Genomic DNA, 18,997 nt, shown 5'->3' with positions numbered 1-18,997 from the left:
AACCGCGTGTGTGTTCTCCGTGTGCGCGTCTGTTTCTGTTTCGTGGATAGGGGCATGTGTGTCGTGTTTTAGGAGGGGCATGTGTGTCGTGTTTTAGATTCCACATAGAAGTGCCTTCATATGGTATCTGTCTTTTTCTTTGTGAGTTACTTCACTTAGTGTAATCTCTAGGCTCATCCACGTTGCCGGAAATGGCATTTTGTTCTTCTGTATGCTGAGGAGCATTCTGTTGTGTGAGTGTACCGCATCTTTTTTTATCCATTCCCCTGTCAGTGGACATTTAGATTGTTTCCTTGTGTGGCTATTGGGAATAGCACGCTGTGAACATAGGGGTGCATGTGGCTTTTTGAATTATAGTTTCGTAGGGATACACGCCCAGGAGTGGGATTGCTAGATCGTATGCTAACTTTAATTTTCTGAGGAACCTATCATACTGTGTTCCATAGTGGCTGCACATTCTCACCAGCAGTGTAGGAAAGTTCCCTTTTCTCAGTACCCTCTCCAGCACTTGTTATTTATAGACTGTAAGAAACAATCTTATTTTCGGTTGTGCTGGGTCTTCGCTGCTGCCTGCAGGCGCTCTCTGGCTGAAAAGCGTCAGGGCTGCTCTTCGGTGCAGTGCGTGGGCTTCCCGTTGTGGCGGCTCCTCTCGCTGCAGGGCCCAGGCACAGGTGCCGGGGCTTCAGTGGTTGGAGCACACGGGCTCAGTAGCGACGGCGTGCGGGTTTCCTTGCTCTGTGGCGTGTGGAATCTTCTGGGCCAGAGACTGCACCCATGTTCCTGCGTTGGCAGGCAGATTCTCATCCCCTGTTGCTGTAGACTTTTTAAGATGGCCTTCTGGTTAGTGTGAGGTGGTTTTCATTGTAGTTTTCATTTGAATTTCTCTAATAATTAGCAATGTTGAGCATCCTTTCATGTGCCTGTTGGCCACCGTAGTCATTCTTTTCCTTTGCCATTCTTCCAGTGGTCTTTGGTTTTGTTTTATATTTAAATCTTTCTGTTCCTTCTGCAATTTACTTTGGTAAATTCTTTGAAACAGGGATCCACATTCTTTCCAAATGACCACTCTGTTTTCTGCATACTATTTGCTGATCCAGCTTTTCTCCATTGCTTTGAAATCATATGCTTATTTCATTTCCTTAAATCTGATAATGCCCACTCATACAAATCTCTTTCAAGATTTTGTTTTTCTTCACTTCCCTAGTATCATCATCAGTTTTTAACTTCTGTGGGGTTGCCGTGGTCTGCAGTTTATCATGCTGTCTTTTATACAAATAATGCTGGTTTCAAAGTGTCTTCTTAGTGATGATAAACTTTGAAAGTTCAAAATTTCAGAGTGCCAAACAGAACAATTTATTTTAGCATTTTTCTAAAGAAGTGATTTTTCCTGTTTTTTTTACTATGAATTGAAATTGTTGGATATTTTAAAAAATCATTTCCATATCATATTTTCTGAAAACAGAGTGACTTGATGATCTCAGAATTTGAAGCCGCAGAAGCAGTAGCAAGTAAATTCATATTGTGGAGAACGTTCTAATGACAGCACAGTGGTTGGCATATAGTACTAACATTCAAGAAGTAACACTGTATTAACTTCATTGATCATATGCATATGTTTCAACACTCAAGAAATCACATACATTTGCCATGGTTGAGAGCTTCTGCTATGGGAAAATGAAAATGACACCTTGTCTTACTGACAGTTTTAATTGATGGTTTCCAAAACAGTGTATGGGTTGGATAGAATAGTGTATGTGATGAATAAAGTTTAACAGTATACATAATTTAAGGATGGGTAGGTGGATAAATGAAATTCAGACCATATCAGAAAATGCCTTTTTACTTTTTCAACAAAAATGACACAATATGCCTCATACTAAAGTCTTATTATATTGCTTGTAAGAATTCTGGTTTATGTACTTCTGTTGATTTATACTTATGGTTCTGTTTATGAAAGTAACATTTTTTCATTGCAAAAATTTTGGATAGTAGAAAAGTATAAAGAAGAAATTAATCATTCAACCATATTCTCACTTTTAGTGTCCATTCTTTTGTTTTTTTCCCTTGACATTTTATTTCCCTCTGTGTGTGTGTGTAGTTTGTTTATAGATAGGCTTATACTCTATATATACTGAATTATAACCCCATTTTTACCAGTATGGTTCACATTAATAAATCTAGGTCTTCATTTTTAATAATTATGGAGAGTTTAATTGTCTGGATGTATAGTAATTTAATCACCTACTAATGGACATTAAGGTTATTAGATTTTAATCTATACTTATTAGGTTGTATGTACAATAATGTAATCACTCTCCTACTGATGGACATTAAAGTTATTACGTTTTAGTCTGTACTTATTTCCTAGGTTGTATTCATTGGAAAAATTCTAAATCAAAGGGTATAAACTTTTTAAGGTTTTCTAACATTGACCAATCCTCCACCAAAAAATTATTCTGATCTACATTATTCCCAGCAGTATATGATAGTAGAAATAAATACCCAGTGTGGAAAACTGGAAAGCATAGGAAAACACAAAGAATACATTAAAAAAATCATACTTTGTTTACTCATTTGTTTATTCTTCAAGCAGCAAATGCTTAATGATGCTTCTACTATGTACCAGGGATTATTGTAGGGGCTGGAAATACAGGAGTGCACAAAAAGCCACTCTCTCTTGGAACTTAAATTTTAGTGGGGACGGAAAGGAAATAAGTAAATCACATGGTATTTTAGGTAGTAAGAAGTGCTGTGGAGAAAGAGGAGGGTAGGGCACTCCAAGGAGGCTTTTATTTTGCAAGAGATGGGAAGTCATTAGAGAAAACTGCCTGCAGTGCAGGAGACCCGGGTTTGACCCCTGGGTTGGGAAGAGCCCCTGGAGAAGGAAATGGCAACTCACTCCAGTATTCTTGCCTGGAAAATCCTATAGACAGAGGAGCGTGGTGGGCGACAGGCCATGAGGTTGCACGAGTCAGACCCAACTTCGCGACTAAACCACTACCAGAGGAGCAGTTTATTCTATTAACATGTTAATAGGATCTCTGTCTTCTGTATGGATAATAGAATGAAGAGAGAAAACAAGGGGCCAACTCTAAGGTTGACCGGTGTATTAGTCATGGATCCCCAGAGAGATAGAACCAGTAGTACTAGTAGGTAGATGGATAGATAGATATTTTAGAGAATTGGCTCACGTGATTGTGGGGACTGGCAACGGTGAAATTTGTGTGGCCAAGCAGCAGAAATGCAGGCAAGAGTTCGGTGTTACAGTCTGGAGGCAGCATGTTTTTTTCTCTTATGGCCCTCAACTTACTAAATAAGCCCTACGTATGTTTTGGAAGGTAGTATGCAATCAGATCTGCAAAATGACCTTCACAGCAACGTATAGATTAAGACTTGACCAAACAACTGGCCGAGCTGACACACGGAATTAACCGTTACAGCTGTGACTGAAAGGAGGCCAGCTTCGGAGTTAGGGATACAAATGGAATCAGAAGCAGCCCATGACCAAATGAAGAAAAGCGAGTGTGACATCAGTAAACATGGCCCCAGTCTTACCAAGCCAGTACCGTTCACATCACCAACAGCTAATAACCATAGTCAGAGGCGACTTGGACTTCTGAGTCCCCAGGATGGGAAGATAAAAATATGGTATGTGTCTCCTTGTAACAATGAAGTGCTTTAGTAATGATTGTTCACGAAGAGTCATTCAGTACATAGTACTCATTTTGTAGAAGAACCATACGTGTGTAGGGATCTCACAGTTAACACTTATGCCAGTCACATTACTAAGCCTTTTCCCGTACTTTTTTTTAATCCTATGAACAGTTTTATGAACTAGGTTCTGTTACGTCTATTTTATACGTGAGGAAACGGAGATTCAGAGAGAAAGAAAGCTTGTGACTTGCCTGAGTGAGTGAGTGAGGTCGCTCAGTCGTGTCCGACTCTTTGCAACCCCGTGGACTGTAGCCTGCCAGGCTCCTCCGTCCATGGGTTTCTCTGGGCAAGAATACTGGAGTGAGTTGCCATTTCCTTCTCCAGGGGATCTTCCCAACCCAGGGATCGAACCCACGTCTCCTGAATTGCAGGCAGACGCTTTAACCTCTGAGCCACCAGGGAAGCAGAGCACATAAAAGTAAGGGGCAAAACCAGAATTTAAACATGGTCTCTGGTTCCAGTACGCTTTGGTTTGGTGGTATTAGTCTCTCAGTGGTCTTAGTCTCTAAGTCATATCCAACTCTGCGACGTCACGGAGCCTGCCAGGCTCCTCTGTCCATGGAATTTCCCAGGTGAGAACACTGGAGTAGGGTAGCTGTTCCATCTCCAGGGGATCTTCCTGACCCAGGGATTGAACCCAGGCCTCTTGCTTGTCAGGTAGATTCTTTACCATAGAGCCATCTGGGAAGCCCCTGCAGTACACCTTACTGCCTCTCAAAGTAGAAACTATTTTCATAGAGACGATTATGTGTATTTTAAGTTGTAAATAGAGTCTTCTAGGACAATTATGCAATAGGAATGCTATTTATGTTGTCACACCAGTAGCCTACATGATCAAGTATCTCCTCTTTAGAGCCCTTCTCTGGCCACCCAGTCTAAAATAGCGTTCTGCTTTTCACTCTGTTCCTCTACCCTACTGTATTTTTTCTTCGTAGTGCTTAGCACTGCCTGAACTTACATTCTGTGTTTGTTTTCTCCCCTCCTGTTTATTGTCTTTCTCCCCATCGAAACCCCAGGTTCCGTGAGGAACGGGTTGTGTGTCTGTGTGATAAACTCACCTGTTTGTAACATAGTTTCTGAACAAGCAGAATAAACTGCAGAGGAAGAAATGGCTGTCTAAGCTAGGGACTGTTGGGATTATATGCTGTAGCGGTATTTGCTGTCATAGCCAGAACTACTTTGCACTTAGTTCGCTGAGTTCTTTGAATTCAAGTATTCAAGTGAGTTGAAGGAGTTTCCTGAGGAAAAAATGATATTGCTTTGAAGACTAGCTTGTTGTATTGTTGTTTTGCTTTAAAAATAATCTTTTCTGATTATAAAAGTAATGCATGCATATTATAGAATGTTGGGATGAAATTAGGAAGAAAAATGAGGAATAATTCAGGGAATATCATTCTTAATATTCTGACATATTTTCTTTGAGTTTTTAATCTGTGCATGTGCTTTACATCCTTGAGAATTATATCTATATAATTATATAACATTATATGCTTTATTTTACTTTATATACTTTGTACACTTATCCAGGATTATTGTGTTTATATTCTACTATTAAAAATGTCTCATGATTTGAAATGACCACATTCTATGAACATCCTATAATTTGACATTTTTCTGGATGCTTAGACTCTTCACTTTTATTTATTAAAAATGAATCACCATCTTTTTGCACAAATCTTTGCCTTCCTTTTCAATTACTTAGGGTATATTCCTAGGAGATATACTGTATATATCTTGTCAAATTGCTTTCCAGAGGGTTTGCATCTCACTGTACCCTCACTAGGATTGAACATTGCTATTTTGAATAAATTTAACTAGCCTAATTTGTATAGCTCAGTAGTATACTCTTAAAATCACAGGCCTCTTCACAAATGGCAACTCTTCTCTGAGCAATTTGAGTATATGTTGAGTCAGCTAAGCCATGGCCTACTAAAAGAAGACCTAATAATACTGGATATACTTGGCCAAGAAAAAGAATTTGAGAGACATTTTCAAACACAGAATGCCTGTGCCAGTCTGCGCCTTCTTACTGAATTGCTTGGGTGCTCTCAAAAGTGAAATCATACAGTTTGGATGGGATTATTTAGAAAATACTTAGAACACAGTATTAAACATATTGCCCATACATTTTGTACATTTTTTACTGTCTGCTGTGTGCCATGCACTGTACTCTGACCTGGTAGCGCAGAGAACCAGCTGCCAATTTTTGTAGATAGGTGGCATATGAAAACGCTTTACCTTAGTATAAGGAAGAGCTTTCTATTCCTTCCTCCCTCCCTTTAGAAAACCAGGAGTCACTTACTGAAGTCCTTGTAAAATCTCTTAGAGCTGGCTCCCTTTTTAAATTCAGAGTAAAAGGCAAATGTTAAATCCTTCATCTGTGGAGACAACAAGAGATGAAAAATTAAGGATTAGAGTAATGGTAACCAGAAGAAACTATCACCTCATTGATTTCAAAGTAAGAACTTTGCCAGAAGCATTGCACAGAGGGATCTGTGGAGTTCACAAGGAGAGCGATGGATGAACCCCTAACTGTCAGCTGGTAGTGGTGGCCTGGGGAAGACGCTGAGCCTGTAACGTCCTCAGTCAGTACTGGAGTGAGGTGCTTACTGAGGCCGTCTCATGGTGGTGCTGGAAAGGGGCACAGAGGATTTCAGCACGTATTTTTTCCTAGGCGATCCCATAGCTTGAAGTGTTGGGTATTAATTATTGCAAACCAGACATTGAAAGATTTAGTTTTATTCATTTTGAGACAGTGTTGAGCTTAGTTATAAGTATACAATACTAAGAACCTTTTGCTCCTCAAACTGCATGAAAATAAAGCTGACTTTATGGTTTGTCATGTTCTGGTGTATATTTCTTACAAAGGAAGATGTTCTACATAATCCTAATTGAGTCAAATTAGTAAATTATCATTTGACACGTTACTGCCATCTGGTCCCTGGTCTCTTGAGTTTCATCAGAGGTCCAGTTCTGTCCTTTGTAGCAAAGGCATCTAGTTCAGAGTAATGAACTGCCTTGAATTGAACGTTAATTTATTTCAGTCTGGAACAGATTGTCAGGCTTTTTCTGGACTTCTGTATCCTTGGCACTTTTGAGGATTACAGATCAATCATTTTGTAGTATATCTGTCAATTTGGATTTGTTTCCTTATGATTAGATTTAGTTTATACTAGGAAATCTTTCTGGAGAAGGCAGTGCCACCCCACTCCAGTACCCTTGCCTGGAAAATCCCATGGACGGAGGAGCCTGGTAGGCTGGAGTCCATGGGGTCATTAAGAGTTGGACACGACTGAGCGACTTCACTTTGCCTTTTCACTTTCATGCATTGGAGAAGGAAATGGCAACCTCCAGTATTCTTGCCTGGAGAATCCCAGGGATAGGGGAGCCTGGTAGGCTGCCGTCTATGGGGTCGCACAGAGTCGGACACGCCTGACGCGACTCAGCAGCAGCAGCAGCAGGAAATCTTTCGGAGAAGGCAGTGGCACCCCACTCCAGTACTCTTGCCTGGAGAATCCCAGGGACAGAGGAGCCTGTTGGGCTGCCGTCTGTGGGGTCACAGAGTTGGACACGACTGATGCGACTTAGCAGCAGCAGCAGGAAATCTTTGAAATCACAAAAGTGATGCTCTGTTTATCTTTATGATTTTGATTTGTTTTGTTACTAATGGTGACCATCTTGATTACTTGAATAAGTAATAATAAGGAGCTTTCTTCACTATAAAGTTACCCTTTTTCTCTTTGTTATTAAATATTTTGTGGAGAGATACTTTGAAACTATCAGTTCAGTTCGGTTGCTCAGTCTTGTCTGTGATACCAGCTTGTGACACCAGGCTTTCCTGTCCATCACCAACTCCCGGAGCTTGCTCAAACTCATGTCCATTGAGTTGGTGATGCCATACTGAAACTGTAAATGTCCTCTTTTGAATTTCAGTTTATTTACTAATTGGTATAGACTTGTGGTTTTTTATTTTATTCAGTGGATTTTAATCTGTTATTATGATTATTTATTTTGATGGTTAGATTATTCAGTTTGGTCACTGCACTTTCAAGCTGGTTCCTGTGTCCTTTTGATCTGTCTTCACAATTCTTTAAGCACTTCTTTACTTTCTGTCGCAACAAAATTTTTCTCATCTTGTATTTTCTCATCGTCAGCCCTGGACTTAGTCAATGCTGTAAGGGCCTTGGTTTCTTTTAGTAAAAAATGACACAATGGTAAAGAATCCGCCTGCCAATGCTGGAGGCACAGGAGACATGGGTTCAAGTCCTGGAAAAATCCCCTGGGAGAAAACGGCAACCCCTTCGAGTGTATTTGCTTGGAAAATTCCATGGACAGAGAAGCCTGGTGGCCTACAGTCCATGGGGTTGCAAAGAGTTGACACAGCTGAGCGATTGAGTGTTCGGGAGCACATGCACAGACGCGCGCGCGCACACACACACACACACACACACACACACACACGAAGTGTGCTTAGTGCTATTGGGATATCATTGCTTCTGTAAGCTCTCAGCCAACAGCGTTAGGTAATATATATATAATTTTGTCTCTTGTGAAAAATGTACCTCTTTTTCTGTGTATTAAAAACCAGGAGCTCACAGTGATCGCTTCACTCTAGTCCTGTCTTACAGACTTGGTTCTAGCATTCTAAGGCAGCCCTTTTCATCTTTGTAACTCTTTCTCTGATAGGGAGAGACAGTGCCTCCTGTTCCCACAGTGTAGTTACTTACTTGTCCACTTCTAGAATGCACACTCACTAGCTTTAGAATTGCTTCCTACACCATTGGAAACTAAATTAGTGGCCATACTGAAGATTTCTTTACCATCAACTTCTGTTTTTGGATCTATATTCTAGCTGCTGAGTTCCAGAGTCACTTAATCTTTCCTTGTCGTTAAGAATGATTATTCATTTGAAGTGTTCAGGGCCATTTGTTTCTGTGGATACTCCAGCTCTCTCCCAGTCCTTGTTGATTTTATTTTATTTAACTTTTTTGAGTATATAAAGCATTTAATGCAGTTCTAAGAGTAAGACCAAAAGGGTATTGTCATGCTTTCTGTCCTGTTCCCATTCCTCCATTCTTTCCACCCCATTTCCGTTGGGTGACTAATGTCACTAGTTTCCGGTTTATCCTCCCTGGGTTTCTTTATGCACTAAGGAATAGATACACACATTCATATTTTCTTATTTCTGCTTATTTCTTACACAAAGAGTACCATATGGGTAGATGCTATTTTGCAGTTTGCTTTTTTCACCTAAAAATGTACCCTGAAAATTACTCTGTATCAGCCTGTAGAAGCCTTTCTTTCTCTCGCTTAAGGCTGCATGCCATGTGTTGATACACGATAGTATATTCAGCCAAAATCTTATATATGACCTTGTAGGTAGTTTCTTTTTTGTTTTGAAATAACAAGCAGTCCTCCAGTGCATATGTTTATCTTGTGCTGCTTATGTATTTTTGTAGTATTTCATTATAGTGTATCTTCAGGGACAATTTCTAGAAATGAGGTTGTTGGAGAAAAAGGTTGGTGTAGGATCAAAGGTAACGCTGGATGAAAACATAAAGCTACTTACGTAGTTTTGTTACATGTTTCCAAATGCTCCTCTAATAGGGTTGCACACACATTTGTCTTCTCCCCAAAAGTATACAAGAGTGCCTGGAGTCACTCAGTTACTAACAGAATGTCTTTTCATACTTGTGAGTATTTTTCAGTGTTAGGTGAGAAATGTGTAGCCTTAATTTGCATCTCTTTAATTATGAGTAAGCCTTAACATCTATTCTTAAAGGGCCATTTTTATATCTTTTAAGAAGTCTGTGTCTTTTCCTCATTTTCCCACTGGGATTTTGGTAACTTTTTTCCTCCTCAATTTAAAAGAAAAATTTAGGTATAGAAGTCCTTTTACCTGTGACATACATTGTAAATATTTTTTCCAGTGTTCTAATTTTATCTTTTTCCAAATAGCTGAGCAGTTGACCCACTTACTAAATTTATTTAAAATTTCCTCAGTTTAGCAGATGCAAACACAGTGGGTAAAGAACAAGGTCCTACTGTGTGTGTGTGTATACATATATATTTATCACAGTAACTATATTCAATTAAACCATAATGGAAAAGAATATAAAAAAGAATGTGTGCACATGTATAACTGAATCACTTTGCTGTATAGCAGAAACTGACACAGCATTATAAATCTAATATACTTCAATTTTTAAAAAAAGTTCCTCAGTGATTTGAGATGCCACTTAATCATGTACTAAATTTCTGTCTGTACCTGGGTCTACTTCTGGACATTCTACTCCATTAGGCCAGGATGTGGTTTGCCACATGGCCCTCTGGCCCAACCCAGCCCTGTTTTTGTAAATAATGTTCTGTTGGATCACAGCCGCGCTTATTTATTTACTTATGGTCTACGGCTGCGTTTGCGCTACAACCGAAGAGTCAAGTGCTTGTGACAAAATGTGAGGCTTGCAAGCCTTGAGATATTCACTCTCACCCTTTAGAGCACCTTGCACCCATTTTTCCATATCAACCTCTACTCTCTGTCCTGCTTCCTTTGTCTTACTTTCATTCTCTTAGGTTATTTTCCTGCTTTTCTTTAATGCCTCTTACTACATTTTTCATTTCAATTTATCATTTGGGGGCATTATAATTTACTTTCATTTCTATTATAGTCTTGTTTTTCTTTTCTGAGTTAATTTTGTTTCTGCTTTTGGTACATTTTCTTGCTTGAGTTTTGACTTTCTTATTCAAGCATTTAAGAAATAACGTCAGATATTTGTTTGAGCATGTTTAGTTCAGTTTGGAGTACTCTTGTCAGTCACATTCTGTAAGCACAGTATGCCATAATGCACTAAGACATTCACACTATATAATAAATTAAACTTTCTTATGCTTAACTAGAATGATAGTATCTATGTACCATTCTTAGGAAAATTAAGAAAATAATTACCCAAAATCACTCATTAGAGTTTAATTATCTTGACAGTCCCCGGTTAAGAAAGGTTGATTTGAGCTTTTGTTTTCTTCTCCTCCCTACCCTTTCTTCTTTTATGTGTGGGGTTTTCATTAGCTGAATTTTCCTTTTTTGTGTGTAGATGAAGATTTGCTATGTCACTACATTTTGAGGGGCGGGACTGGCAGTTTGAGGTTAATTTTATAAGACTCCTAATTTAAGGACATCTTTTGCTAGTGTAATAAAAGGGTTTTTTTTAACTGCATGGCTTGTTTTGGGATGGGGAGCAGGAGACGAGGAGCAGGGGCTTTGCATCCTTTGAATGTTTCAGAACATTCTTTAATCCTACAGGAGCTTAAAATCTCTCCTCTGCCATTTGTTTTCCCGTTGATCACATAGTTTGCAAAAGATGCTTAGCTTTTCCTTCCCTTTTTTAATTAATGAACTTTTAATTCTATTTTAGTTTGGCCACACTGTGCAACTGACAAGATCTTGGGACCAAACCCATGCCCCTAGCATTTAAAGCTCAGACTCTTAACCGCTGAACTGCTAGGGGATTCACGAATAATAATTTTTAGAGCAGTTTTAGCCTAAAACTGAGTGAAAGGTATAGAGGGTTCCCAATTCCCACGTATTGCTTGTTCTTACACAGACACAGTCTGCCCCGCTCTTGACACCCCGCTTTAGAGTATTCCTACCTGGAGAATCCCATGGACAGAGGAGCCTGGCAGGCTACAGTCCGGGGTGTCAAAAGAGTTGGGGACGACTTAGTGACTAAGCCACCACCACCATGGACGAACATCACCATCGAGAGTCTATCATTTACATTAGGGTTCACTCTTGTTCATTTTCCAGGTTTTGACATGTTCAGTGGCATGAGTCTACCATCACAGTGGCATAGGGAATAGTTTCCTTGCCCTAGAAATCCTGGGTGCTCTGCCTGTTCATCCCTTTCTCCTGCTAACCGCTGGCAACCTCTGTTATTTTTGCTGTCTCCATAGTTTTACCTTTTCCAGAATGTCATATAACTGGAATCATTTAGTGTAATATATAGCCACCTCACATTGGCTTTTTTCACATAGTGATATGCATGTGAATTTCCTTCATGTCGTTTTATAACTTGATGGCTTATTTCTATTTAGTGCCAAATAATATTTCATTGTCTCTGTTTATCTGTTCAACTACTGAAGGACATCCTGGTTGCTTCCAACTTTTGGCAGTTATCAGTAAAGCTGCTGTAAACATGAGTGAGCAATTTTTTGTGAGAACATAAGTTTTCAGTTTATATTTGGGTAAATACCGAAGGATGTGATTGCTGGATCCGATGATAAGAGTATGTTTAGTTTCCTAAGAAACTGCTGAACTTTCAAGTGGCTGAACCGTTTTGCTTTTCCATCAGTAGGAAATGAGAATTCCTGGTGTTGCACATCCTCATCAGCATTTGGTGGTGTCCTTGTTTTGGATTTTGGCCATTCTGATAGGTGTGTAGTGTGGTACCTCATTGTTTTATATCAAATGTGACATATGCTGTTGAACATCTTTTCATATGCTTACTGCCATTTGTATACATTCTTTGGTGAGGTGTCTGTTAATGTCTTGCCCATTTTAAAAATTAAGTTTTTAAAATTCATTTTTAATTGGAGGATAAATTGCTTTGCGATGTTGTGTTAGATTCTGTTGTACAGTGTGAATCAGCTGAACGTGCGCGCGTGTCCCCTTCCCGCTGAGCCTCCGCCCTTGCCGCATCCCTCCCGTCTAGGCTGTCGCAGAGCGCTGAGCTGAGCCCCTGTTAGCAGCAGCTCCCCGCCAGTGGGCTGTTTCACACATGGCAGTGTATGTCAGTGCCCCTCTCAGTTTGTCCCTGCCTTCTCTTTCCCCGGCCCCGTGTCCTGCCCTTCAGATAATGTTCATCAGTGCCATTTTCCTACTTGTTCAGTTGCTCAGTCATGTCCAACTCTTTGTGACCCCACGGGCTGCAGCATGTCAGGTTTCCCTAGCCCTCACCATCTCCCGGAGTTTGCGCAAACTCATGTCCATTCTTCTAGAGTCCATATAGTATGTGATATTTATGTTTCTCTTTCTGACTTCACTATGTATGACGGACTCTAGGTCTTATTAAGTTTTAAGAGTTTTGGGGAGCTTTTTTGGCTAACAGTCCTTTATCAGATTTGTCTTTTGAAAATATTTTCTCCAAGTCTCTGGCTTCTCTCTTTTTCATTCTTTTTTTTTTTTTTTCTTTTTTCATTCTTTTTTGACATTGTTTTTCACAGAGCAGAAGTTTTTGATTTTAATGAAGTGCAGCTTATCAAATACTTCCTTCATGTATTGTGCCTTTGGTATTGTATCTAAAAAGTCATCACTATAGCCAAGGTTACCTAGATTTTCTCCTATGATACTACAGTAACACTTGTTGAAAAGCTAAGCCTTGCTCCATTGTATTGTCTTTGGTCCTCTTTCAAAGATCAGCTGAGTATAATATGTTTGCTTCTGGACTCTCTCTCTGTTTCTTTGATCTATTTGTGTGTGCTTTCAGCAGTACCACATACTACATTGATTAGTGTAGCTCTGTATTAGGTGAGTGCACAAGTAATCGCAGTTTTGGACTGAGAATTTTAAATCATTTTAACTAGGCTCAAACATATCTTTGTTAATCAGAATAGGAACCATTACAATCAGCACATTTTTGCCAATGAGAAATAGCTTTATTCCTGTAGCATAAACATCCATGCCTTGGAATTCAGTGAAGTCAAAATGCTTGGAAAGCATTTTCTGCCTCCTCCTTGTAGAAGCATTTTCCCTGAAAGAAGTTTTCAGGATGCTTGAAGTGGTAGTCATTTGGCAAGAGGTCAGGTGAATACGGTGGATGAGGAAAAACTTCGTAGCTCAGTTCGTTCAACTTTTGAAGCATTGGTTGTGCAATGGGTGGTTGAGTGTTCTGGTGGAGAAGGATTGGGCCCATTCTGTTGACCACTGCCAGCTGCAGGCATTTTTAGTGCATCTCATTGACTTACTGAGCATACTTCTCAGATGTAATGGTTTCGCTGGGATTCAGACAGCTGCAGTGGATCAGACGGGCAGCGACCACCAGACGGTGACCGTGACCTCTCTTTGGTGCAAGTTTGGCTTTGGGAAGTGCTTTGGAGCTGCTTCTCGGTCCTTGCACAGTCTGATCAAGAAATGGCTCATCGTTGCGTAAAATAAGAGACGATGACACATCAAGATGGTTTTTTTTTTTATTTGTGGTCAGCTCATGAGGCACCCACTTATTGAGCTTTTTCATCTTTCTAATTCGCTTCAAATGCCAAATGACTGTAGAATGGTCGTTGAGTTCTTCATCAGCTTCTCGTGTAGTTGTAGGAGGATCAGCTTTGATGATTGCTCTTGATTGGTTGGTGTCAACTTCTGATGGCTGGCCACTACACCCTCCATCTTCACAGCTTTCGTCTCCTTTGCCAAACTTCTTGACTGACCACTGCACTGTGTGTCCCAATTCCTAGGCCAAATGTGTTGTTGATATTGTGAGTTGTCTCTGCTGTTTTACAAGCCAGCTTGAACTTGAATTTAAAAATTGCTCAAATTTGCTTTTTCTCTTAACATCATTTCCCTAGTCTAAAATAAATATAAAATAAACACCAAGTAATAAGTCATTCCAATACTTTGGCCACCTGATGGGAAGAGCTGACTCATTTGAAAAGACCCTAATGCTGGGAAAAATTGAGGGCAGGAGGAGAAGGGGACGACAGAGGATGAGATGGTTGGATGGCATTACTGACTCAATGGACATGGGTTTGGGTGGACTCCGGACTTGTTGATGGACAGGGAGGCCTGGTGTGCTGCAGTTCATGGGGTCGCGAAGACTCGGACACGACTGAGCGACTGAACTGAATAAGTCATTAGCAAAGAAAGTGAGAAATGTTCCTTAAAGTGCTATATAACATAACCGCATCTACTTAAGAATGTACTCCAGTATCAAACAGCAAAGTCCAACAGTGCAAAGCTGCCATTACTTTTGCACCAACCTAATAGTAGCTCTTGAAGTTAGTAGTATCATCTCTTTGACTTTCTTCTGTTCCTTTAATTGTTTGGACTATTCTAGATCTTTTACTTCTTTATGTAAACTTGAGAATTAGTTTATTGTTATCCATAAAATAACTCTCAGGTTTTGGTTGGGATTACATAGAACATTTAGATCAAGTTGGGAAGAATTGACATCTTGATAATAATGAGTCTTACCATTTGTGAATATGGAATATCACTGTCTATTTTGATAACATTTTTCAACAGTTTTATAGTTTTTCCTAATACAGAGTTTGTACAGTTTTTGCTAGCTTTATACCTAAATACCTCATTTTGGGTCATCCTAATACTTTGTCAACAAAGGTCCGTCTAGTCAAGGCTATGGTTTTTCCTGTGGTCATGTATGTATGTGAGAGTTGGACTGTGAAGAAAGCTGAGCGCCGAAGAACTGATGCTTTTGAACTGTGGTGTTGGAGAAGACTCTTGAGAGTCCCTTGGACTGCAAGGAGATACAACCAGTCCATTCTGAAGGAGATCAGCCCTGGGATTTCTTTGGAAGGAATGATGCTAAAGCTGAAACTCCAGTACTTTGGCCACCTCATGCGAAGAGTTGACTCATTGGAAAAGACTCTGATGCTGGGAGGGATTGGGGGCAGGAGGAGAAGGGGACACCAGAGGATGAGATGGCTGGATGGCATCACGGACTCGATGGACATGAGTCTGAGTGAACTCCAGGAGTTGGTGATGGACAGGGAGGCCTGGCGTGCTGTGATTCATGGGGTCGCAAAGAGTCGGACACGACTGAGCAACTGAACTGAATGTAAACGGTGGGCTTCCCTGGTGGCTCAGTGGTAAAGAATATGCCTGCCAGTGCAGGAGACACAGTTTTTATCCCTAAGTTAGGAAGATCCCTTGGAGAAGGAAATGGCACCCCACTCCAGTACTCTAGCCTGGAGAATCTCATGACAGAGGGGCCTGGCCGGCTGCAGTCCATGGAGTCATAAAGACTTGGATGTGACTTAGTGACCAGAGAACAACGGTGTGAATGGTAATAATGTGTCTTAGTTTTAAATTCCACTTGTACATTGCTGATATTTATAAATGTGGTTGACTCTGTATCAACCTTGCGGTAATTGCTTTTTAGTTCCAGGAATTTATTGGTCAGTTTTTTTTTCCCCTACGTAAGTGATCATGTAACCTGTGAACAAAGATAGTTGTATTTCTTTCTGATGTGCATACTTTTTAATTTCCTTTTGTCTCAAATATGGCACATTAACTAGGACTCCCACCATAATGATGAAAAGCAGTGGTGAAAGGGGACATCTTTGCATTGTTCCTTAGCATGAAAGCATCAAATTTTTTATCATTAGGTATGATATTAGCTATAGGTTTTTTGAAGATGTTCTTTATCAAGTTGAGTAGCTTCTTGCCTTTCTATTTCCTTAAAGAGTGACCCTGGAAGACTGTTTCTTTGCCTCTTGAATCCTCTTTTAATTCAGTTGTATTCCGAACTCTTTCTCAGTATCTTCACACTTAATGTGATTTTTTTTTTGTCAGTCTTCTGCTTGTTTGCCTGTTTTTCTTTTTGCAGTTATCTTGTATTACTTTTGCTCTTCGTGAAGGCTTACGGGAGGAACATACGGGCGTCCTGGGATCTAAGTATTTATTTTTCTCCCTATGCTCTATTCCTATGCTGAGTGCTTGAGTTTTGTGTAGCTTTGTTCTTTTTTTTATCCTGTGATTTTGCCAGCGTCACATATTAATTCTACTTGTTTCATACATTCCCTAGGGTTTTCTTTTTAGACAGTCATGACACATCCAGATCCTTCCTGATATTTGTGCTTTTTATTTCTTTTTCTTGCCTTGTTGCACTGGCTGTGAGCCACTAGGGAAGCTCCAGTGAAAGAAAATGAATTACCCTCTCTATATCTTAAGAGTTTGGCAAAGGTTGCTGCTATTTCTTCCTCAAATGTTTGAAACTCTCTATGAAGCCAGTTAGGCCTTGAGTTTTCTTTGTGGGAAAGTTTTTGTTTTTCTGTAGCACTTAAATTTTTTAAAATTTAACTTTTTTGATTTGTAGTTTATATATAATAAAGTTCACCAGCTTTAAGTATAGTTTATTTAGGTGTGACAGATGAATGTAGTGTAATCACAACAATCATATATTGGTCTTTATTTTTTTCTTCTGATATTTTTGATAGATTTTTGTTATCAAGGTAATACTGACCTCAGAATATTTTTGGTGATGTTCCCTTTACATCTACTTTTTGGAAGAGTTTGTAGAATTGATATGTTTCTTCCTTAAATACTAAATAAAATTCACCACTGAAACCAGTTTCTTTAATAGCTGTTGAGGTTATTCATTTCTTCTTGTATGAGTATTCTTGTATCTTTTAAAGAATTTGTCCCTCTTATCTGAGTTGTGGAATATATTACTATAAATCTGTAATATTCCCTTATTTTCCTTTAACGTTTGTTAAAAGTCAAAGTGTTAGTCACTCAGTCGTGTCCGATCCCATGGACTGTAGCCTGCCAGGCTCCTCTGTCCACGGACTTCTCCAGGCAGGAATACTTGGGTGGGTTGCCATTACCTTTTCCAGGAGATCTTCCCAATCCAGGGGTCAAATTCCACATTGTGGGTAAATTCTTTACCACCTGAGCCAGCATCAGTTTTCATGATCCCACTTTTATTTCTGGGACTGAAAATTTGTTTTCTTGTATAATTTTTTCCTTAGCAGTTTGGCTAGAAGTTTATCAGTTTTATTGACTGTTTCAAAGACATGACTTTTGGTTTCATTAATTTTTTCCTTATTGTTTTCCTATTTTTTGTTCTACTGATTTTGGATCTCATCTTATTTCCTTCCTCTGCTTATTTTGGGTTTAATTTGCTAATTTTCTATTTGTTTTTATGGTGAAAGCTTAGATTATTGCTTTGAAGACCATTTTCTTTCTTTTCTAATTTTCTAATGCATTCAACGACACCAGTTTCTCTCTAAGCATCTCTTTAGTTATATCCTACAATGTTTAATATGTTCAGTTTTCATTTTCATTTAGTTCATGGCATTTTCTAATTTTCCTCGTGATTTCTTTTTTGACTCGTGTTGTTTAATGATGCATTGTTTAATTTTCAAATGTCATCCAGGACATATTCTCAGCCCTTTAAAATTTATTGAAACCTATTTTATGGCCTAGAATAGCATTTAATCTTGGTGAATGTTTGATCTATACTTGGAAAGAATGTGCTCCCTTGTTGGGTAGAGTGTTCTATAAATGTCAGGGTAAGTTGTCTGATAGTGTTATTCATGCCCTCCATATCTGTACTCTTTTCTGTCTCTTGTTCTCTGCGTAACTAAGAGAGGAGTGTTAAAATGTTCACGTCTAACTTTGGATTTTTTTTTCCTCCTTTGAGTATGTTATTATTTTCTTTACACATGTATTTTAAAGCTCTGTTAGTCAAGGGTGTATGCATATAGGATTACTGTATCATTTTGATAAATTGACCCCTTTAACATTATGAAAGTATCTCACTTTTTAATTTTCATTTAGTTCACAGTATTTTCCTGGTTACATTCTTTGTTCTAAAATCTGTTTCGTCCAATGATAGCATAGCTACTCTGGATGTGTCCTTTGATTAGTCATGAGATATTATGTTTCTTTTTCTGTCCTTTTACGTTTAAGCAGTGTGCCTTTGTGTTTAAAGTGGATTTCTTGTATGTAGTTATCCAATTTCACAATCTCTGTCTTTTAATTGGAATATTTTAACCAGTTACTAATATTTTAGTTTTCTTATCTCTCCTTGCTATTCTTTGGAACTCTGCCTTCAAGCAGGTATATCTTTCTTTTTCTCCTTTGCCTTTCACTTCTCTTCTTTTCTCAGCTATTTGTAAGGCCTTCTCAGACAACCATTTTGCCTTTTTTGAAATTCTTTTTTCCTTGAGGATAGTCTTGATCCCTGCCTCCTGTACAGTGTCATGAACCTCTGTCCATAGTTCCTCAGGCACTCTATCAGCTCTAATCCCTTGAATCTATTTCTCATTTACACTGTTTAATCGTAAGGGATTTGATTTAGGTTATACCTGAATGGTCTAGTGGTTTTCCCTACTTCCTTCAATTTAAGTCTGAATTTGACAATAAGGAGTTATCTGAGCCACAGTCAGTTCCTGGTCTTGTTTTTATTGACTGTATAGAGCTTCTCCCGCTTTAGCTGCAAAGAATATAATCAATCTGATTTTGGTATTGAACGTCTGATGTTGTCCATGTGTAGAGTCTTCTCTTGTGTTGTTAGAAGAGGGTGTTTTCTATGACCAGTGTGTTCTC

At 39.2% G+C, this 18,997-nt stretch overlaps 1 protein-coding gene across 7 annotated transcripts in view; it reads left to right on the top strand.

The window, feature by feature from the left end:
* The window catches only part of FBXW11 (F-box and WD repeat domain containing 11), a 131,234-nt gene that overhangs the window by 47,720 nt on the left and 64,517 nt on the right, over nucleotides 1–18,997 (top strand). The window lies entirely within an intron of this gene.

This window comes from Budorcas taxicolor, chromosome 20 (genome assembly GCF_023091745.1).
Source record: "Budorcas taxicolor isolate Tak-1 chromosome 20, Takin1.1, whole genome shotgun sequence".
Taxonomy (NCBI): Eukaryota; Metazoa; Chordata; class Mammalia; order Artiodactyla; family Bovidae; genus Budorcas; species Budorcas taxicolor.
Note: the sequence above shows the minus strand (reverse complement) of the source record. Positions and strands in the feature narration are given on the sequence as shown.